At 46.8% G+C, this 23,601-nt stretch overlaps 1 protein-coding gene across 2 annotated transcripts in view; it reads right to left on the reverse strand.

The window, feature by feature from the left end:
• TMEM237 (transmembrane protein 237) overlaps window positions 1-23,601 on the reverse strand; it is a 205,692-nt gene that overhangs the window by 121,698 nt on the left and 60,393 nt on the right. Inside the window, exon 1 of one of the 2 annotated variants that reach the window (XM_086955257.1) lies at window positions 1,849-2,237. The gene's annotated coding sequence lies outside the window, so the exon portion shown is untranslated. Of the gene's footprint in view, window positions 1-1,848; window positions 2,238-17,747; window positions 17,784-23,601 lie in introns of those variants that run through there. The other variant, XM_086955256.1, reaches the window with a different exon arrangement.

Here is a 23,601-nt window from a genome sequence, read left to right on the forward strand (position 1 = left end):
TTTGGGCTAGAAAGTTCCTTAGTGAATAAGCAGGTGAAATTCGTAAATTTCGTTTTTATGGTTTGACTATGTTAATCATAACAAGGTTTTATAACTGCGAAGGACTGCCACACCGTAAAATAGCATTTTTAATGTTGCCCACTTCTCTTTCATGGCTAAAATACTGGTATCTAATTCTCTCAAGTTACACCTCACATAATCTCTTTCACAGCCTGAAGATGGTCGTGGTTGATGCACCCGAGACTATGGTAATCACAGGTCGGTCAGTTGACACACCATCAGACCTAACCACTCAAGACAATCTCATCAACCTCTATACACTTGACGCTGCTTTAACCAGACACGACTATGAGAAACAGAGGGCAGCTGATGTGACCCATATTGGGGGTGTGGCAGGTCCAGACATCAGCCCTTTGGCAGCCATGCAGGCAGGCAGTGTGCATTACACAGGTCTCATAGCTTGCAACTTATACATGTGGTTAGGAGTCAAAGAGTCCCACTCACAGGAGGGTATTTCCTGTGGAAGTTGCTACATTGCAGTTTACCAATCCAGTGTCCGAGGAGCACCAACATTGTTTCAGCAGAGAAAGCCATGCTATGCTACAGGACAGAAATCTAGTTTGAAAAGAGACTGAAGAGTTGCCAATCCAGTGGTAGAGTAGCTTCAGCACAGCCGGTCTGTAAACCTCAAGCACGTACAGTGTGCCCATTCTCACCCAGAGTAAAGTCAGCAGGCAGTAAAAGGACAAAGCCTCAGCACGGAGTGAAGACATTACCCAGCACAATGGCAGATGTATTTGCTCTATTGACTGGCTGCATGAGTGATCGAAGCTCTTGCAGTTACGGAGACAGCTTCCAAAATTACATTGGTGTACAAGAAGATCCCCAAAACTTGACATGACTTACCATAAATGATCAATGATGTAATTCCACTTTATGTACTTTTTTAAGTAAAGGACATGTGTGAATCCTTGTTACTCTCTTGCATCAGAAGAATAGGGCCGGGGGAACGTTTTAACCGAAGTTTATAGCTTCAGAATGCAGTAACATTCCCTAGGCTGTAACAATAAACCCAGCTTTGAAACATTTTGCTATACCTAACCAAACAAAAGTCTGGTGAATCATTTAATACATTCCAAGTCTGACGGCTGATTTGGTGAGCCTGTGCAGAGTCACTGTTCCAGAGTATGAAGGCAGGACAAAAGAAACATAGAGATGCAACTCTTCTTATCTGCAACCGCAGTATTTAAGGTAACAAGGCATAAGTCTTAGAGTAATGTAGATGCTAGGTTGCTCATCTGAACTCTCACTGGAAAAGGTAGTTACCATTAAATTGTGTTTGCATCCATTGTAGTAAGCAAAAAGGGTCAAGACAACTTGATTCCAGGTGTCCGGCAAGCCACCATTAAGGAATATCCAAGGAGGACGCGTCAAAGAAGTCTATAGTATATGCTTAATGAGAAAAGGCAAGAAATCTTGCAGTGCATTCTTCAAATGCAGAGAATTTGTCCTAGGAATCACGCCTGCATAAAGACGCAGGTGCCACGGCAAATGTAATCGTATTTGAAACTAATCATCAATTTTGACCCAAAGCCACGTCCGTAAAATAAGTACTCTTCCTCTACTACTGCTATTCACACATGGATCCACCCATGGGTGAATCACTGTGCACATTTCTGTGGCAGAAGCATTATATCTTCCTTCTCCCTTAAGTATGGCCACGGCTGAGCCCTATGAGAGCCCAATCCACTATGTACAAAGAGGTGGCAGCATCCCAAAGGAAAGCTAAGGCAATGTATTGGCATTCTTAATTCACATTACCCAGACAGTAAGGAAATGTTGGCTCACCTTGGCCTGCGCTTCATGGTCAAAACAATCCCAAGGCAGGCAACAGCAGGTAACGGCATAAGATAAGGAGAGAAGAATACAAAAGAAATATAATTAACATAACCATTTGTTATCGTTAGGCTTTTTACAGTTTTCAGTTCAATGATATGAAATAAACAGAAAGAAATTGGTTGACAAAAGGTCCACCAGTCTGAGTTCACCCTCAAAACATTACTATGCGTGCATTAGTTAAAAACAACCCCTGTGAAAATTCACACAAAAAACACACATACACTCTGTATGAACAGGGGTTTAATACAGTGTTCGGCTAATTCTCCCAACTTGTGAACCTGGTAAAATGACTATAGTTAACATTCATCGCCATAAGCCAAAGAAAATTATAGAAACAGAATAAACAACACCCAAGACCATAGCAACATGCCTGGTGTGCATGGAGCCCTGCCCATTAGCCAAATAATCTATTTATTTATTTATTTATTTAGCGATTTGTATAGCGCCTGGTGACCCAAGGGCATCCCCGCGCTGTCAGAAGGTTGTTATCCATTGAGGGAAGGGAAGGGAGGAGGGACATTTATTTCGGGAATAAGTGCGTTTTCAGTTTTTTGCGAAAAGCCAGGTAACTGGGTTCCAGTCTGAGAGTGCGTGGGAGGGAGTTCCATCCCGTGGCCGCTTGAACCGAGAATCGTCGTCCTCCTGTGCGTGTCCTTTTGAATTTGGGGATGTTGGCTAAGTGCTCATTCTCCGAACGGAGGGATCTGGATGCTTTGTAGGGGGTGACCAAACTGCTAAGGATCGCAGGGCCAGATCCGTTGATCAGTTTGTGTGTCGTGCACATGGCTTTGAATACCACCCTTTGGCGCACAGGGAGCCAGTGCAAGGCCTTGAGGGCTGGTTGTGCTGACACTCTCGAGGGAAGATTCATGAGCAGACGTGCCGCAGCGTTCTGTGTCCGCTGCAGTCTCGTCAAGGTGGCCTCTGGGGCTCCCAGGTAGACCATATTACTATAATCCAGACGGGACAATACTAGTCCCTGGATAAGGAGTTTCCTGGAAGCAGGTGGTAGTAAGGGGAGAATCTTGCGGGTAGTGCGCATGAGCCCAAAACAGGTGCCCGCAGTTTTGGCAGCTTGCGTCTTCATGGTGAGCTCAGGTTCGAGCCATACTCCAAGGGTCTTGATTTCACGCTTCGGGGAGGGGATTTCTCCGAACACGTCGGGCCAGACTGTTGGGGGGATGGTCGCCCATTGTTTTCCAAGGAGCATCACTTCAGTCTTAGACCCATTTAATTTTAATGATGAGTCACTCATCCAGCTATGGATTTGTGTGAGACAGTTAGCTAGGTTCTCTGGGTGGTCGACTAGTTGGGATAAGGAGACGACCAGTTGAGTGTCATCAGCGTAGCTTACCATTTTTATGTCAAATGGTGTCACCACGTCTTCAAGAGGGGCCATATATGCATTAAAAAGCGTCGGGCTCAGGGAAGATCCCTGAGGGACCCCGCTTGTGAGGGGGAGGGTGGATGAGTGATAATTGCCGTCCCATACCTGGAACGTGCGTCCGGTGAGGAAGGATTCTATCCAGCTGAGTGCCGTCCCGGTGATCCCTGCTGCCGCGAGTCTATGGAGAAGGACACAATGGTTGACTGTGTCGAAGGCTGCGCTGAGATCCAGGAGGATCACTGCCACTGACCCTCCTGAATCCAGTATGCGCCTTGCCTCCTCGATGACGGCGAGGAGGGCAGTATCTGTGCCATGACCCGGGCGAAATCCAGTTTGGGATTCCCGTAGAACGTTGTTTGTTTCAAAGAACTGGGATAGTTGTCCGTTGACCAGTTTCTCAGCTACCTTGCTGATTGCCGGGAGGAGTGATATTGGTCGGTAGTTTGCCATGTCTGCTGGATCGAGCTGGGGTTTTTTAAGGAGTGCTTTTACCACCGCGCTCTTCCAGCTGGCAGGAACAGATCCCTGGGCAAGTGAGCTGTTAATGAGCTCCATGACCGTGGGGACGATGACAGGGGCCATGGTTTTGAGGAATCTAATGGGAGCCGGATCCAGAGGTGATCCGCTTCTCATTTTGGTCATGGTTCGTTCTACCTCTACGCATGTTACTGGCCTGAATGTCGCAAGTTGAGGGCGGGGATTACTTTCGGTCTGGCTGGGAGGTGGAGGATTGTCCAACTGGCTGGCGGGACCAGGAGAGGGAAGGGAAGCTAGAATCCGGGCGATTTTGTCGTCGAAATAGGTGGCTAGATCATTACTTCGATCCACCGGGGGGGAACTGGAGGAAGGAGAGTTGAGTACTTTAAGCAGCTCCTTTACAATTAGGAAGGATTCCCTGGCCGAATTGGAGGATTCTTTTATCCGCGTGTCATAATGGGAAGCTTTGGCGTGCCTGATGGCCTCTTTGTAGAGTCTGACTGTATTATGGTATGCTTCCTTGCTGGTATGCTGCCAGTCTTTCCTCCAAAGCCGTTCGGCTCTTTTACAGTTTTTACGGAGTAGTCGGAGGTCCGAGGTATACCACGGGGCAGACCCGGGTTTTCCGTTTTTGTCCTCCCTGGTTCTTAGTGGGAGTACGGAGTCCAGGGAGGTGGTGATCCACTCTCTGAAATTACTGTCGGCGACAGCCGGGTCTTCTGCGTGTGCAGGGATGGTGTTTTTAAGATTCCTGGCCCATTCTTCGGTGGGAAGTCTGGACCAGGTCCTGTCCCTGATGTAAGTAGGTGGTTTTTGAGGTTTCCTGAAAGATCCTGGTAGTAGGAAGGAGACTAAGAAATGGTCTGTCCAGGGTAAGGGAGAGGCCTCCTTCACTTGCATCAAATGGGTGCTAGTGAACACCGGGTCCAGCAGGTGACCCTTCGTATGAGTGGCTCCAGAATTAAGGAGGTGGATGTCAAGTGCTGCCAGATCGGAGATCAGGTCAGCTGCTGCCAGGTCGGTGGAGTCATCAAGATGGATGTTTAGATCCCCTACGATCAGGAAATTTGATATGGAGTGGGCATGGGTCGCTACAGTGTCCAGGAGAGAGCTAGCGAAAGGGCCTGGATGCCCGGGAGGGCGGTAAACAAGGACTCCTGTCAGTGAGTTGGTCGGGTCTAGCTTGATTGTAAATTGCAGGCTTTCAGAGTCAGGGATCTGCGCATCACCGGATTTACAGTGAAGGTAGTCCCGGTGAATGATGGCAACACCACCACCTCGGCCTAAGGGGCGGGGTAGGGACTGAATGAGGAAGCCCGGTGGGGTAGCTAGCACCATGTCTGACTCCGAATGTGGGGCGAGCCAGGTTTCCGTGAGGAAGAGGATGTCAATCTCCTGGTCTTCTATAAGGTGGTTAATCTGCGTCGCGTGTTTAGGGAGCGATCGGCAGTTTAACGATGCCAGTTTCAGGGCAGCGGGCTTGTGAGGTTTTATAGGTAGTTTGAGCTGGACTGGCTTACAGAGAGAACAGCGGATAAAAGGTCCATTTAGGTCATGAATGTATTCACAAGGGGAGGTGGGGGGTCTGAGGCTTAGTAGCTCCCGACGTGAGTAGCTTACCTTAGGGGCAGCTGTGTCCGGCAGGGATTGTGGCCCTAGGCCCGGTCGTGCGCGGACGGGCGCAGACGGGCTTGCCTTAGGCGCTCCCGCTGCGCTCGTCCGCTGCGCTGGTATGACCGGCACATTTGTGATTGGTGATAAGGGCGTGGCCTCGCAGTGGGCGTGGCATCCGCGTTCTGACCGCGCTGGTGGTGTGGGCGTTTCCCAGCAACAGCGCTGGGGTCGCTGTGTCAGGGGAGGGCTAGGAGGGCTGTGAGAGCGCTAATAACTCAGCGTTTCAGTGCAGGTGAGCTCCGTGATATTTTAAAATCAAACACACAAAAGAAATACAATTTTTAAAATCAATTGTGGGCACAGTCCTCCGGCTTCCGCCTCAGAGGATATCAAAACAAACAATAATGCGACGAGCTTGATTTCAGCGTTTTGTAGTCAAGGGGGCGTGGCCTCGCAGTGGGCGTGGCTTCCGCGTTCTGACCGCGCTGGCGGTGTGGGCGTTTCCCAGCAACAGCGCTGGGGTCGCTGTGTCAGGGGAGGGCTAGGAGGGCTGTGAGAGCGCTAATAACTCAGCGTTTCAGTGCAGGTGAGCTCCGTGATATTTTAAAATCAAACACACGAGAGAAATACAATTTTTAAAATCAATTGTGGGCACAGTCCTCCGGCTTCCGCCTCAGAGGATATCAAAACAAACAATAATGCGACGCGCTTGATTTCAGCGTTTTGTAGTCAAGGGGGCGTGGCCTCTCAGTGGGCGTGGCTTCCGCGTTCTGACCGCGCTGGCAGAGTGGGGGTTTCCCAGCAACAGCGCTGGGGTCGCTGTGTCAGGGGAGGGCTAGGAGGGCTGTGAGAGCGCTAATAACTCAGCGTTTCAGTGCAGGTGAGCTCCGTGATATTTTAAAATCAAACATACGAATGAAATACAATTTTTAAAATCAATTGTGGGCACAGTCCTCCGGCTTCCGCCTCAGAGGATATCAAAACAAACAATAATGCGACGCGCTTGATTTCAGCGTTTTGTAGTCAAGGGGGCGTGGCCTCGCAGTGGGCGTGGCTTCCGCGTTCTGACCGCGCTGGCGTTGTGGGCGTTTCCCAGCAACAGCGCTGGGTTCGCTGTGTCAGGGGAGGGCTAGGAGGGCTGTGAGAGCGCTAATAACTCAGCGTTTCAGTGCAGGTGAGCTCCGTGATATTTTAAAATCAAACACACGAAAGAAATACAATTTTTAAAATCAATTGTGGGCACAGTCCTCCGGCTTCCGCCTCAGAGGATATCAAAACAAACAATAATGCGACGCGCTTGATTTCAGCGTTTTGTAGTCAAGGGGGCGTGGCCTCTCGGTGGACGTGGCTTCCGCGTTCTGACCGCGCTGGCAGAGTGGGGGTTTCCCAGCAACAGCGCTGGGGTCGCTGTGTCAGGGGAGGGCTAGGAGGGCTGTGAGAGCGCTAATAACTCAGCGTTTCAGTGCAGGTGAGCTCCGTGATATTCATCACTGGTTTTGTTAAATCTATAGGATTAGACCAAACATCATCCCATTAATTCTCGTCCTATTTTAACGGCCGAGATTACGTATGCTCTGGTTATATTTCTAGGAAGCAAGCCTATGGTTATTGGCTTTTATAACTCAAGGATCGTTTGGCAGCCCAAAGCTATTTTATGTAAGCCCATCCTGATTTTGATTACTATCATATGCTCCTTAACCTGTTAGTTCCATTCTTCGTCATTCTGGTTATGGAAAAGGTAAATCACAGTTGTGTTGCTATAATGTAATCTTTGTAAACACTTGTACATGTTCACAAGGAGGAGAATTGCAGTGTTTTCTGGTAAGTGTGTTGTGCCACAGGCCCCTACAAATAGGCCTTAGTGTGGACCTAGAAAGAAAGGGAGGATAACTAAATCGATTTTTGGTGACAAAGCGCAAGGCTACAGAGACTTTTGTTTTGAAGTCATAGGTTTAATCACAACTTAGATGAATTATTAAAATACATAACTACCTGATGCTTTGTTGGATCCCATGTGTTAATAGTCTTTTCATGGCAAGCCTACTCTTTTTGAACACAGCTTACTCTAGGTTACATGCATGTTTGCATTAGTCTTTGTATTTTGCAGTTTGCCCACAGCTCATTCCAGAGATCGCAACCTCTCCTTCTTTGATTATACCCCAGTAACCTCACAAACGCGAACCTCCCCAACCCTGTTAATCCCAACAACCATCTGCATGAGCTCACATACCAGCATCCACCTCCAGCCATACTAATGTTCACAACAATCTTATATTAATGTAATCTACCAGAAAAAAAAAATGGAGTGAGTGCACAGGATGGTTTGCTTGTGAACACAAGACCAATCTTAATAACAAGCAATAATTGTTGGATTTACTACTTACCAAGGGTTCCAGAGCAGAGTGGTGCCTGGTGTAAAAATGACTAGTCAGGTATAGTAAGTGCTATATAAATGAAATTACAAAATGTGATGCAATACAATTGGTAGCCAAGCTCTTAAAAAAAAGAGCTCCTAAAATTGGTAGGCTTATCAGAGGGAACAAGAGCTGAATTTCTTAAAATGTGGGAATTGCCCAACGCTTGTTCAATGTACACTGCTATAGAATATTAAAACATAAGCGAATATAAAGAGTTTCTTTTGCTAGATGTCTAAATCTGGCAGTTTTCACAGTTAACAATTTGGAAGAGTAGTCCATCGGCATGCTCTTTTCAAAACTGCATGTAATGTACAGGTATTTTTATACTGTACTGGCTATAATCAGTTTCAATGCACTCCCAATCTTAGTAGTTAAACAACCAGATCGTTTTTTAGGCCTGAACTCTGGCAACTCAATTCTAGTGGGAATAACCTAGTCAAGCCTTGAGCCTCTGAAAGTAATTTTCACTTAGCGGCAAGTCACACCTTCTCATAAAGAAAACTCAATTATATTTCCCCAATAATAAATGAACTATTTTGGCTCCACATTGGAGGTGAGACTAATTATGCTGCCTCACTTATAAACCTATCAATCTAAACAAGCCAACATAACTTCTCAACTTGCTAAAAATCTGAGATGGGGGTGGCGTGGCCAGCAACATGGCCGCATAGTCGCACTCACCAGAGGCTCCAGCGGCCAATAGCCAATCCTGTTCTTTCTTCACCATCGCACCCCAAATCTGACATCCCTAGACCAGGGGACCTTAACGAGAGACGTCGGGCGATATAAGACCGCCCTGCGAGCCAGACATGGCCAAATGGCAGGCCATGGCCGACGCACTAAACATGAACAAAATGACGGCTCACTGACGAAGAAGGCCCGGAGGAGAGAGCAAAGACGAGACCGGGGGAGTCCTGACTCCACAAGGAGCAGATTTACCCCTCCTGGCCCCCACAGCTTTGGCGGTCCTGACCAGAGGTACCTGTGGGACAGATGTGCATCCGAGTCAGTGCTCGGGGCGACTCCGAGAGGCTACAGGGAATTGGAGGCGAGAGGAGTCGCTTCCATGGAAAGAGCAGCGCTCAAGACGAGAGTGCTGACCCTGATAACGGAGGCCTCCGGAGCGGAGGCTAAGGCGGACACAGTTGGGTGACCTAGAGAGCCGGGAGAATGACACACCGGAGTCGGTCCACGGGGTAAAAGAGCTGGAGAAGCAGTTGCATCTACGGGTGCTGAGAGCAGAAGATGGTGGGTCGCCTCTGAAGAAGAGCAGCGCCAGACCAGTGGGGAACCTGAGGTCTCCCGACCTGAGACGGATGCTGAGCCCGCAGGGTGCCATAGAATCCTCACCCGGATTCCTCCGGAGATACCCCAGGTGCAGAGTGTGGCCCGGCTGGCAACCAAGAGTGCTGGGGGGCCTCCCCACAGAGCGAAAAGCTAGCTGACAGATAAAAGTGTAAGCATGGTTTATCATGCTTCAACTTGTAACCGCTTGAAATGTTGCCCTGTCATCAATAAAAAGAGTTTAAAAAAAAAAGTGGAAGCGTGGATGGTGCAGACCCAGAGACGGAGAGCGGACCGCTCAGAAGGAAAAACACTCAGGAGCAAGTCTGGAGTGCCCGATTGGGAGAGGGGGTCCAGAAATGAGGAAAGAGATAAGACAGGCCCTTGGGGCCTAGTAGACTAGGCCTTAAAACATAAATGACATAGGAGAATACACCCCTGAGGTAGAAGTCGGTCACATCCGGACACCCAGAAGGTGCGGAGGATCCCTGAAGAGCCAACACAAGGTACGAGTGGGAGCAAAGGGGAGGCCGAGGGAAAGAAGGGACGAGTACTGCACATCCCCCCCCACTCCCGGACCACTACAATACCAAAGCCGAATCGGAGTTCAGGTGGGGGAAGGCCACTATAGATTGAACCGGACTGCTACACAGCGGGAAACGAGCCCCTACCCCCTCCCTTCCTGACCCCTCTTCGCTCAGAGGAATCCGTCAGTCGGGAGGGCCGGGCCCCTCCATGTCTGTGGTGGAACCCCGGGCGGACTGAGTACTCCCAAAGAGAGGATGGCTCTTCAGAGTGAAGGGCACAGAAGGGGGCCTAAAGCAGAGAGACCGAGGAGGAAGGCCAAATAATGGCAAAAGAGGGACCGGCGAACCGTGCCCAAGGAGTATCGCCCGCCCACAGATACCTGATCCTGAGAGGTCCCTAGGCCCTTGCCAGCCGGTAGTACTAAAACTGCTGCGCCATATACTATGACCCGAGAGGCCACTCAGACATGTGAGTTGTAGTTTGGAAAAAGGATTAGAAACGGAGGGGTGCGAGAGTCAAGATATGTATTCCATGAGAGATGGCTAGAGACAAGGAGCCTAAACCGACGAGGCAAGGGAAGATGGACCGCTATACCAAATCCATTGGCCAGTCAGGAGCTAAGAGGGAGACTCCACCCCCACCGGACAACGCCAATATCCTGCAGGCAATACAGTCAGCAAGGGAGGCCTTGGAGGGGAGGATAGCGGAAGGTCTGCTCCAAAGTAACTCTCCTAAGACAAGATGTGTGCAATGTGTCGGAAAGAGTCACACAGACAGAGCACCGTACATCTGAAGTGGAAGATGTGTCTCACACCCTACAAAAAGTCGTCTTCAGTCTCACAACAACCCTGAAGGAGGTAGTCAGTAAAGTAGATAATGTGGAAAACCGGGCACGAAGGAACAATTGTAGGTCTCTTCCTCACTGAATGGCTCAAGGTTTCCCTCCCCGCAGCTCATTTCTCCTCCTACTTTGTAATCGAACGGGCACACAGAATGCCTGGTGTGAAATTACCAGTGGGAGCACCTCCGCAGCCACTAATAGCACGATTCCTAAACTTCTACGACTGGGATCTAATACTTCGAGAAATGAGATGATTTGGGAAGGTCCAGTATGCCAACACCAAGATAATGGTCTTTCCTGACTATTCAAGAGAAGTCCAGAAGAAAAGGAGGACCTTTGATTCCGTCAAAGCCAAATTGAGACAACTCCACATCCTGTACATGCTGCTCTTCCCAGCAAAGCTCATAGTCCTGTATCAGGGCAAATCAATATTTTTCCAGACACCAGAAGAAGCCTGGACCTGGGTAGAAGAGCGTCCCCCCTTGAGAGGCAGCCATGCCACCTCAGGGACCCCCGGTGCAGTGGCACCACGAGGCCAGCGTTTCAGACAAATGAGAGAAAAAAAGGACTGAGGGCCAGGCCGGATAAGCAAAACATGGGAGGGGAACAAGCAAATCCCTTTCGAGGGAGGCGCAGATCGGGTGAGGCAAACCACTCTAGAGAGACGGAGGACGATGGATGGTGGTCAGAAAGAGATAACCCATGGTTCGAGCCCACAACATCTCTGACCCATCTGAAAAGGAACTTTCGGCGGACATAGATAGTGACCACCCGCTACTGCAGAAGATAGAAAAACAGACAATGTTGTACATGAACCCACGCAACAAAAGGTGCCTAAAAGAGGTGAAGAAGGATGAGGAGCATGGGCCAGTCAGAAGCCCGAGGACAGTAAGATGGCACCAAGTGCACCTTGTGGGTGTCTTTCTCTTAGTTAAATTAGTTTTATATAGCACAAACTTGACCCAATGGTTTTGGGTATCAGAACGCTTTACACAAGCACCTGTTACATTACATGACCACACATTCATTTTTTTTTGTTAGGCACAGGATATTAAGTGATTTGCCCAGAATCACAGGATGTTGCGCGTCCTTGCAGAGACTCGAACCCGGTACGCCAGATTTGAGGTCGACCGCCCTGGCAGTCAGGCCAATTTTTTTTTTTTCTGTTGGAGGGGAGGGGTATTTTCAAGATGTGAAGTTACAAGGGGGGAGGAGCATAGACCTCGCAGGCTTAATCTATGCCATAGTTGTCATGTTGACAGTTGGGGAAGCAGGCGTGGGTCGTGGGAGAGAGTGGGGAGGGAGGGCCAAAGTTGGGGACCCAAGTGATAGATGTAGAAATGGGAGGGAGACATTTCTATAAGGGATAGGCGAGGAGACTGTGGAATCAAGGGCAAAGTGAATAGGGCGCAACACCAGACACATATGACATGGCGCCACCACCAGGGGAAACCTCACAGATAAAAGGTGAGGGGGGGATACTCAATACTGACATAGAATGTCAATGGACTCGGAAGTAAAACAAAGAGAGGGTTAGTAGCCAACTATTTTAGGAGACAGAAACCCAATATAATCCTCCTCCAGGAGACGCACCTTCTGGGTACACACTGTGCGTTCCTTGGGAGAGGGATGTATACCACCCTCGCTTGTGCGGGATTTTCCAAGGGATCCAGGTGGTTGGCTACATTAGTAAAAAGAAGCCCCACCTTCCACATCTACAAAACATGGGTAGACCCCAACTGCACATATGTAGTGGTCCATGGCACACGGGGGCAGAGCACTCACCCTAATCCTTGTGTATGGGCCCCCTAGACTGCAAAAACACACACTAGACAATGTGGCCAAGATATTATTAGAATTTGAGCTGTCTACACACATAGTAGGAGGAGACTTCAATGATTTAGTGGACCCACAAATAGACCGTACACACACATCGCTGGGGCAACGAGGGACAAAACTTCTCGCTGGGTTGTTGGACACCCTGGGGCTGGCTGACCAATGGCGCAAACACCACTCCAATGATGGAGTATACTCCTTCTTCTCTGAGCACACAAGTTGTTTTCCAGGCTAGATGATCTTCTCGCCCCAGTGGGGGAAACAGAACCTATTGAGAAGACAGACTACCTAGCGAGGGGTCTGTCAGACCACTCGCCATAGTGGATGATGGTAGGGGGGCAAGCGCACAGGCAGAGATCTGGGTGGAAGTTAAACGCATGGAACTTGCTAGATCAGGCAGTAGCCTGCGAAATAAGGGTGGAATCTGAACTATATTTCCACAAGAACTACGGCTCAGTGCCCTCTGTGGTAATCCTATGGGAGGCATTTAAAACAGTGCTCCGTGACAGGGCGCAAAACATCATAGCGCATTAGAAAAGGAAGGAAACCCGCGAAATTGAGGCTCCATAGTGCAAGATCCTAGAGTTAGAGGGACAGCTAGACCCGAATGGCAACCCACATATAATCCATCAGATAGACGTCTCTCGTAGGGAATATCAAGCCCAGCCCACCAGGAAGCAAACACCCAGCATTTAGCAATGCAACGTCGCCTGTACGAGACTGGGGACAGAGTGGGGAGATTACTGGCATGGCTGGGTAGTAAAGAGAGGGAGTCTATATGGGTAACAACCATTCAATAGGATGGCGTGACATACACAACTCCTATGAGCATAGCAGAGGCATTCAGGAGCTACTATGCAGACCTTTACGAGCCCAGGTCCCTAAAGGATTGAACCCAGATTTGCGAATACTTGGGCAAAATTGATACCCCCACTCTCTCAATATACGACCAAACACTCCTTGATAAGGAACTGACGCTAGAAGAGGTCACAACAGCCATTGGCAAAAATAAATCTGGGAAGACACCGGGTCCAAATGGGCTAGCTACAGAATTTTTTGCGGCGAATGCCAGCTTATTCAGCCTGCACCTCCTAAAGATGTACCTGGCAGCACAGGCGGAAGGGACCCTTTCGCCAGACCTGCGTAGCGCTACAAACCGGAAAAGCCTGCCTCAGAGTGCAAAGAATACTGGCCCATTTCGTTACTTAACATGGAAACCAAAATTTTAGCCACCATACTGGTCACACTATTGTTGTCAGTGATAACTTCCCTCACCCACTGCAACCAGTCTGGATTCATGCCAAAAAGGGAGACAAGACTTAACCTTCGCCGGCTGGCCAATTGCCTCGATACGGTGCAAAGCAGATCGGAGCCGCGCGTGTCTTATCCCTGAATGCAGAGAAGGCATTCGATGCCATACACTGGGCATTCTGAGCAGGCACTGTTGAAATTTGGGTTTGGCCCTACCTTCTTATCCTGGATAGACCAACCTGAGGGCAAGGGTGTAGGTACGCCAACCTGAGGGCAAGGGTGTAGGTCAAAGGAGTAACCTGGGCGGAGTTTCCAGTGTGCCGGGGTACCAGGCAGGGATGTCCTCTGTCACCACTACTATTTGCCCTAACATTGGAACCAATGGCTTGCTTGATCCAAGATCACCCGGACATAAGAGGCTTTAGGGATGATCAGAGACGGTTCCGAGATTAAAGGATATCACTCTACGCTGATGACATCCTCGTCTATGTCACCAACCCCGACCATACTGCAGGTATTTGAGAAATATGGAAGGCATGCAGGATACTAGATAAACTGGGACAATCTAGCCTTCCCAGACAACTACAAATGAACAGAGAGGGGTTTCGATACTTAGGTCTCTACATCACCACCAACACAGCAGCGAGCCTTGCTCACAACATAATGAAAGTGTTGACGTAATTCCATGGGGATGTGGAAAGGTGGAGAAAACTCCCCCTGACGCTCCTGGGTAGAGCAGCCATGTTCAAAATGGTCACCATTCCCAAATTACTCTACATCCTCCAAAATACATACCACAAACTCCCCGAGGAAACCTTTAAAACAACAGAGAGGGAGAGACAAGTACACTGCTTTGGGACGGGACATCCACGGGTAGCACTCCAGACTCTCTAGTGGAGTCAGTACAATGGAGGTATAGCGCTCCCTGATATACGATCCTACTACCGGGCAGCACAACTAGTGGTCATCAACAAATGGGGCACATAGCGGGCAACCACCCATCTTAGTCTCTTGAGAGACTCCAGTTTCAAAGCCAAACACATCTCCACTATATATATGGGGCAGAGGGGTGATGCAACTACTGCCGGCAACTTAGAGGGCCACAGAGGCATGGAAGGGGGTAGAAAGTCAAATGAAATGGAGCAAGAAATGTACAAAGGAGACGCCTCTCTGGGAAGGAGCACGTCTGTTAGAATTGGGTAAGCTCAAGGGTTTCAAACACTGGGACATGGTGGGGATATCTAGACTCTGGGACCTACAAGAGGAAGGTGCCTTGATTCCCTTCAACTCACTCCAACGGGAGTATAAGTTTCAAGATACCAAACAATGTACTTATACTGTAAAATACTTACAACTGCAACACACTTGCCGGGTGGATCAACTAGAAACTTCAAACATCCCAAAAGTTCGCACCCCTAGAGGGGAGACTGTTTCAAGGAGAGATACCATGCAAACGTAAAGAGATAACCCTTGGCAACCACTAAGGTTTTCAAGTAATTCCATAATTACATAATCAAGTTGATATGTAAACATGACGTTAATAGATTTTATAATGTCTTTTATTCATTCTTTTAATTATTACAAATTATAATTTCTTCCAATATATGAATGAATAACAAAATCACTCCATATGTAGACTATCAATTGATTAAATATATAATTTGTGATGAACAATGGAATAAAGAATGTAATAAAAGAAAACGACAAAAGAAGCCACAACACTTCTAATAATATAAATACAGCTGAAATACACAATAAACATCTATATCAATCAATACGAATATAAAACAATAACAAAACATATAATACACATAGGTGTCAGTTTTACACTTCCAACAAACAGTTGAAATGCATGGAATATATACTAGTAAAAACTCAATATCTAAGTGACAAATGTGCTCTCTAATGATAAATACTGAGTTGTTGCTTAGTATGGACAACGTAGTGAACACTCTTCTACGCGCGTTTTGGTGTGAAACCACACCTTCTTCAGAAAGAGCCACAGATGGAAAAGCGTTGTGGAAAAAGCTGCGGACATATTGAATGTTCAGATATGGCCATGAGAAAATACAAATATATTGACGCTTTCTGGGCACCTCAGAGAAATGGATAACTTAGGTCAAGAATGATAATGAGAGGAAAACAAGTGAGGATAGAGATATCTTCCAAATATAAGACAAGTGGAATAGACTGTGAATCTCTTGAAGTTGTTAATTTGTTCCCTGCCCTTGGAACCCTGAATCATTCCCAGGGGGTGCCACTTTTTCACACTTCAATACCAAGCAAAGCCATCTCATAGACATACAAAACCCTGATAAACAACAAACCAGACAACCTAGAAGCCCTTAGAACACAATGGGAGATCACCAGTGGTGAATTAGAGGATATAGACTGGGAGGCAACATTGATGCACCCGAGAGAAGTAGCCATCCAATTAAGGTTGAGACTGATACAATTTAAAATCCTTCACAGAGTCTACTTTGATAGGGCCCGCTTATATTGAATCGGAAGGGCCGAATCACCAGAATGCCTCAGCTGCAGGATAGAACACTGGACATACATACGTACACACACTACGGGACTGCCACCATGTTAGAGTATATTGGAACCAAATAATAGAAGAATTAGGAATGGTAGTAGACATAAAGATACCCATGGATGCCAAATACGCCCTGTTGGGTGTTCCCTTAGAGGTAGACCTCCCCAGGTACAAACTCCTATTGTGAAACTTGGGGCGGATGGTGCCAAAGACAGACGTTGCCAGAAAAGGGGGAGCCCCGGCCCGCTCAACAGTGAAAGAGTGGACAAAAGGTATTGACCTATACATGGGTGAAGAGAGGTTGACAGGTGACATATAAAGCAAGAGGGTGTCCGAACAAGTTCAACTAGATTTGGGGTGCCTGGAGGAGATAATATAGGCTGGACGTTGGAGGGGAAACATATGATTCCCACCTGGGGCCAGAACAATCGAGAGAGAGAGAGAGAGATGAACCACCACGTCCGTCCCCCCTCGCCAAGCATCATAAGATGGTACTATCCTCTAGACAAGGTTCGGTGAGTGTTATGCCAGAAATAATCTGTATTTATATCACTGCTGCATGATTGATTTTAAAACTCTTGTTTCACGCGGCTCTTCGTAATAAGAACAAAATGTTCTTATGCTGCGTCTTCGTTTTTTAAACTTACATAAATAAAAACTTTTTTTTTTTTTAATCTGAGATTAGCAAAGTGGCTTCAGGTTCAAGGTCTCCGTCACCTCGAAATGCCAAGATTTATACGATCTCAGGTGTAAAATTAGACATTCACAGACAGGTTCAGCAACTAATACTGTTCCTTACTACCTCTCATCCGCCGTGCACAACTCAATTTCAAGTAGGCTCTAATAACCCATCTTTTCAATCTATATCTAAAACAACTCGGTTGTTTATTTCGGGGGAGGGTGGGGTCTATCTCTCTCTGTCTCTCTCTCTCTCTCTCCAGGTATAGAATTTGAATAGTTAATTTACTCTACTTGAAACTGCTGAACTTGTAATTAAATGCTGTTGAGGTTTAGGTTTCAATATTGGTGTATGTTGAGATTATCTATATCAAAATTCTAAGCAATAATTTCGATGGACTGTAGGAGTAGCTTTTGTTTCCATTTCGATGGCTCAGTGACACTAACTACTCCACACCTCTGAGTCGTGGAAAGAAAACAACACAGCCACGAGCCTAAAATACACTCCTGGATAAAGTATTGAACTTATCTAAACATTTCAGATTTCGTAAAACTTTAAAGATCTATATCCTGCAGAAGGCTTACCCAGTTGTGGCTGCAACTTTCCTCCTGTGACCCACCATCTAGTATACCTCTAGGAACCTCCAGCAGATCTTGGCGTCCTGAACCGATATGATGTACCTAGAACGCTGCCTATGTTTCCTCACTCTCTCAATCACTACTCTTTGAAAACATGACCAAACCTAGTCTACACGTGTGGGAACCACAGACGAAGGACTAGAACAGCAACATGCCCGAGTAATAGAAACAAGGCTAGAAGTAACAGAATGATGGCGGGAGTCAAACGAATCTCATGAGGTCTCATGAGAATGCAAAGAAGGCACTGTCTAGGCAAAGAAGACAAGGAATAGGCTAAGCAAGTTTAGCGGTTACAGCAGTTCATGGCAAACACAGCAAACATTGCTTGTTGAAATAATGTCAAGCGTTCAGCAACACATACCTTGGCAATGGAGGGAGAGCTCTCGGGGGAAACTGAAAAAGAAACAACAAAGACAGTTTTGTCATTAATATCACTCATATTGGGTGCAACACAACAAATCCATTGTATTTTTTTAGATCCTGGTAAAAACTAAGAGTGAAACATGCCTCAAGGGCTCAGGGCGCTGTATAGCAGAAGTACAGTTTGAGTACAAATTCACATCTTCATGGCTTTTATATACATGGTCCTGTAATCAGCAAGATTTCCGTGGGCAGCTGGATACAATTTATCATCTGAGCACGGAAAGAGCTGCATCGGAACAGTGCCAGTAGATATGCACCAAGCACTATGGGCCAGATGCATCAAGCATCCATTTTGCAATTCCTAAATAGCGTTTTTTTGCGAATCGCTATTTACAAAGCGCAAAATGGTATGTATGTACAAAATCGCTATTTTTTAGCAATTCCTTATTATTCTTTATTTGCAAATTTGCATTTTGCGAATTCGCAAATAAAGAATAATTTGCAATGCATTCCTATGGGCCAGGAAGCCCATAGGAATGATAGTGCAATAATTCTCAAATTGCGATTTCCCAATTAGCTAATCGCAATTTGAGAATTATTTCAAGGGTGCAGGGGTGTCTCAAAGACACCCTGCTGCACCCCTGAAATTTACATGTGTGTGCATGTGGCACACATACATGCCCTATGGGCATGTATGTGTGCCACATGCCACCCTCACAAATGCCAAATAGAGCATTTTTAAAAGAAATCGCTAATTACCACCAAGTACAAGTTGGTGGTAATTTGCGATTTCTTAACACAAATTCGTAATTCCAAATAGTTACATACATATCATTTAAGGAATCGCAAAAATTATGATTCCTTAAATGCTATGGCAAAATAAGGAATCGCATTTTTTTGCGATTCCTTAAATTGCGATTATTTGATACATAGCAAATCATGCTAAAAGGCTGTTAGCGAGTCGCAAAAGCCTTGATGCATCTGGCCCTATGTTACCACAGTACGTCAAGCACCAGTAATGCATATGTTTGGCAGAGTACAATTTGAGTTAACAGTTTGAAAGTGTTTGCAGTTCAGCGCGTACAAAAGGTGCAAGGTACGTTCTGAACCATAGTTTAATCTACAAAACATTCAATTTTCAAAGTGAGTAGATTAGTGACCTAGTAAAGCATCAAAAAGAAGTAGGTGTGTATTCCCTTTGCATTTCTACTTACGCTACGTTCATGAATAAAGGAATGCCACCGCAATCAGGAGCTTTACATGAATGACAAAACAATGCACGGAGTATGGCGTAAAAAAGAATCTGAAAAATCAGTGCCAAACTCACCACTTGCTTCTTTCCCGTCATCGCAAATCAGAGCCCAGGACGCGCTGAATAATTTCCTCGGTCTGACACCGGCATGACTGAGCCTTTTAATCCGAGCACGAAAATAACCCTCCTGATCCGCTCAGGGATAAGTCACCGACCTGGAAGTTTCATTGTAAAGGCCAGTTTAAGGAATCCCCTGGCCCTCTGCTCACCTCGCACCAGGCGCGAAATGCCCATAGGGCTCAAAGGGCTTCAGCAAGTCCCGAAGCCGAAGCCATACCCCCTCCCTGCGTGTCATGCCGGGATGAGACACCTTCCCGGGCACACACAGAGACCGGTCTTGAGATGCTGTAGGCTGGCTGGTCTGCGTTCCTCTTATCGCAGCCGCACCCGATTACTTCATAGGTCTTTAAAAGACCATTTACTTCTTAACGAGGCTTTGTCTGTTCATCCCTTCTTGGAGCCTCTGCCACTCCACTCTGCCTATTGCTGGAAGAATTAGCCCCCAAACCCCCACCCCCCACTACGACATTTGGCTCTAGTTGCGCCTCTGCCTCACGCACTTCAGTAAAGCTGACAAACCATGCCAAATGCGCTTCTATCGAGCCTTTCTCTGCCACCCTTTATTACTATCTACTTAATATGTATTGCATGGCAAGCAGTAGTCTTCTACAACACAGCAATAATATAGCAATTGCAAAGCCACACGCCGAGGACCAGATTGTTACTACACCTTACTTGGGAGAGGCCTATCCAGGTTCCCACTGTGGGGTACCACTGCTTGTTGTCAAATACAACTCTTCCTTCTAGTTGTGAACGATGACCCTGTTGTATACGAACAGTTTAAGCGAAGGGAGCCCAACTCTGCTTGATTTAGTACAAACATGTCTTGGGCCCTCGGGAGGTGAAGTGACAGCTTAGCCGTGGGGTAAGGAGGCACACATTCCAGTCGTTAGTCTCCCGGACCATACATCCCAGTCTACAAAATGTCAGTCTGGGATGAATTCTGAAACGAGAAGGTTAGAATTGCTGTATCTGAGGAGCGGGGAGCAATCTATCCGCGGTACAAGGCATCCCTCGCCCTTTTCTTAGCCTGGCTACTCATACTCGGGCACCTGCCATTGGTGGAAATGGTAGGTATTAAGGGAGCTGACAGGTGCCTTCTATGTGGGTACTGAACAAGCGTCGGTATGTTGCACGTCATAATTCAGGCTACATGTTTAATGGTCCCGAGGATACATAGGCTGCTAGAACGTGCAAATGCAACTATTGTTACCTATAAACAGATGACATAATAGATTACACCAACATTGATATAAAAAGGATATCCCTGAAGCGCAAACAATTGCTCATTTTTCTTATTCTTACACCTGTCAGCGAGCAGTCGAAATACAACCTTTCTATACATATAAACTACTACTATATATACAATACTATATTACTACCGAGTGGAGATGCAGCCACCTTTGTTCCCAATATAAACAGATTGTTAGTTAGTGAGGATTCTGGAGTTGACTGTGGGATTCATAAGCAGTGGATGTGTGGACTAACCTCTTGGTAAGAGCAGTATTAAGGTTTACCAATGTACAGGCCCTCCTCCAAGCTTGGTCAGTGTCTCTCAGGTCTGGAGTCAGATTGTTATTTGTAATAGCCAGACGTTCAAAGTATTGTTTATAAAATGTGTATGTGCGATGAGATATCAGTGGAAGGATCTACTCTAACTCTCAGCAAGGTTGCCTCCATTCTTATGAGTAATTACTCTTAATTATGACTTATCTACCTAGAGTTAGCCAGTGGCTCTGTGCTGGTACTCTATTCACAAAGCCTGCATTGTGATCGTCTTGGATGAGTTGTTGAAGTCATTGGTCTGGGCTTAGTGGGTCTGTATCCTTTTTGGTCATGGCAAAACATAGGGGTTTTACCATTCATAACAGAGTATCTTTTTAGGGTAAAACTCACAAGACCTGGGACATCAAGCATACAAAACAAAACTGATAGGGGAGCAGGGATTCACCCTGCAAGAACATGGTCGACCTTCAGTAAAGCTCAGGAGCCACCATGCTTAAAATATGTTTTTAAACATTAAAGCAAAGGTTGAGAGGCTTGAATTCCGCATCATTCTGGTGGAGGAAGCGTCGGCTGCGGAGTCCATTGAGCCTCAACAACTTGTCCTGGTCCAAAGCTCTCACTGCGCCAGCTGAGCCTTGACGAGGTGCAGCAATGCTGAATTACCTCCCAGAGAAGAGAGTTCAGCTGAGGTGACAAATCAAGCAAACCTTTTATACTGGTTGGCCTCTCGCGCCCTTGCAGACAGAGTTATTACCAGTATCCAGGTCCCCCACTGTGGCCTTTTAACAGAGGCTAGTGGTATTGAAGCTGCTTTTGCAGACTACTATAGTGCACTGTATGCGCATCGCCCACAGCCTCAGTGTGAGTACTCCCCCCCCCCCACCAGATCGTGGACCTGCCTATCTGCTGCTGTAGTGAAGACAGGGTTCTGCTTGCACACATTGCTATGTTAGCATAAACGTATTAGAAGTTTAAACACCATTTTGCCACTTTTGCACATACTAAATGTAACTGTTATTGAAAGTTATACTGCTTGCTATCCTTCACATGAGAACGGTCTGTTTTTCACATCCCTAGACTTACACCGCGACCTTAGTCTGTACACTGTGTGCAGAAGTCTTCACAATGTATGCTGTTGATTCAGGTTGATCGGCCCACGCTCTAGACACAACACGCACACAGCTGCAACTAACTGAAACTCGAGTGCCTTTAATATTGCATTACATGCATGATTCGGGCACCTGGAGAAAAAACCTTTCCAGTGACAGAGAACTTTGCTGATCCTGAGATGTGATTCACCTCTGCTGATTTTGGAGGTACGGGGTTTCCTGTTTAAACCTAGAGACCTTCTATAATTATAAAACCTAGCTCCTAGCCAGGGGAGGGTGGTTCACAAGGTGCTATACGACATGTTTCCACAATCATTGTAACATGATTTCTCCCTTTGTGTTTTATGGAATTGCGACAATGCGGATTGTTTTATTTCTAATCATTAGCCTGCTTATGTTAGCCAAAATATTGCATCTTAGAGCACGCAGTTAAAAATAAACATTTTAAACTTTCCAGTGTCTTTGATTACTCACGTTGTGGATTAGTATGAGAATAAAAACGAAAGAGTGTTCTTGATTCCCACCATTCCTGAGAGTCCCCTAAGTCACTTGTTCTGGGTTGTCTAATCATTGGTCGCTTCCATGTAGTACGGAGAACGAATGAGACACTGATGCTAGTTGGATAGGAGTTCTGGTACTGATGTTAGTTGTTTGGTACACCACAATTCACTGAAGTCCTGGTTACCTGCACAGAGTTCTGTGCATGAGCAGAATCCCCACAACACTGCCTTGTGGCCAAAGGTGTAACCGAGCTAGATGAACCCTTTACCCTGGCTGAGGTGGAGTATGCCTTTCAGGTTTGAACTCTGGCAAGAAACTGGGTTTCGATGGTTCCCCCCCGCAAAATATTTTAAGAGGATTCAGACACCATTAGTAACCCACTTATTGACACTGTACAATGAGGGTATTCATAATGGACGATTTCCAGTGGAACTTAACAAGGTCACAATTGTGGTCCTTCACAAGTCAGGGTGCCCTCCAGAGTCTTGCGAGTTCTACCAACCGATCTTCCTCATTAATATCAAACTTAAGCTTTACGTCAAAGTGCTGACTAATCACCTCCTCCATGTTGTCCCTACGCTATTACACCTGGAACAATGTGGCTTCATGCTTCATTGGGAGACTCGCCACTGCATCTGGCAGGTTCAGGCAGCGGTAGTGTACTGTCACTTACAACTCAGTTCTAACGCCTTTCTCCTCATTGATTTCGAGAAGGCTTTTGACTCCAGTTATTGGGACTTCCTCTGGGATCTGCTGACTTGGCTAGTCTTTGAGGCCAGATTTATGAGATTTGCACAAATTTTGTACATTGGTTTCACTGGTAGGATTTGGATGAGTGGGTCTCTCTCCCGGTTATTCTCAATTCAAAGAGGCACTAGGGAGGGATGTCTTCTGTCCCCTCCCCTGTTCGCCCTTGCGAAAGAGCCCCAGGTGACATGGGTCCATTGTGAAGCGCAGATACTGATGGGTGGAGAGACGTGCAAAAGGACCGCATTGCCCTATACATGGAAGATGTAATCCTATTTCTGCATGATACCTTGATGTCTGGCCCTCGGGCGCTAGATATGCTAGCTCTTTACGGCCAAGCATCTGGGCTCTAAATCAATCACTCCAAATCCCTGTTGATCCCATTGACAGGCCCCCTGCAGGACCATGGCTGTTGGGGTTTTATACCCTTTTGTAGGCTGAGTTTTCTTTATCTTGGCATTTTGACAGCTCCCTGGTCCCCGCACTGGCGTCACTGCTGTACTAAACGCCTATAATGGTACGTATGAGGAAAGATCTTGAGCGCTGGTCATCCTTGCCACTCAATTGAATGGGGAGGATTGCGCTTTTTAAAATGTTGGTACCAGCACCGGTG

The sequence above is a fragment of the Lissotriton vulgaris genome, chromosome 2_1 (assembly GCF_964263255.1).
Source record: "Lissotriton vulgaris chromosome 2_1, aLisVul1.2, whole genome shotgun sequence".
Taxonomy (NCBI): Eukaryota; Metazoa; Chordata; class Amphibia; order Caudata; family Salamandridae; genus Lissotriton; species Lissotriton vulgaris.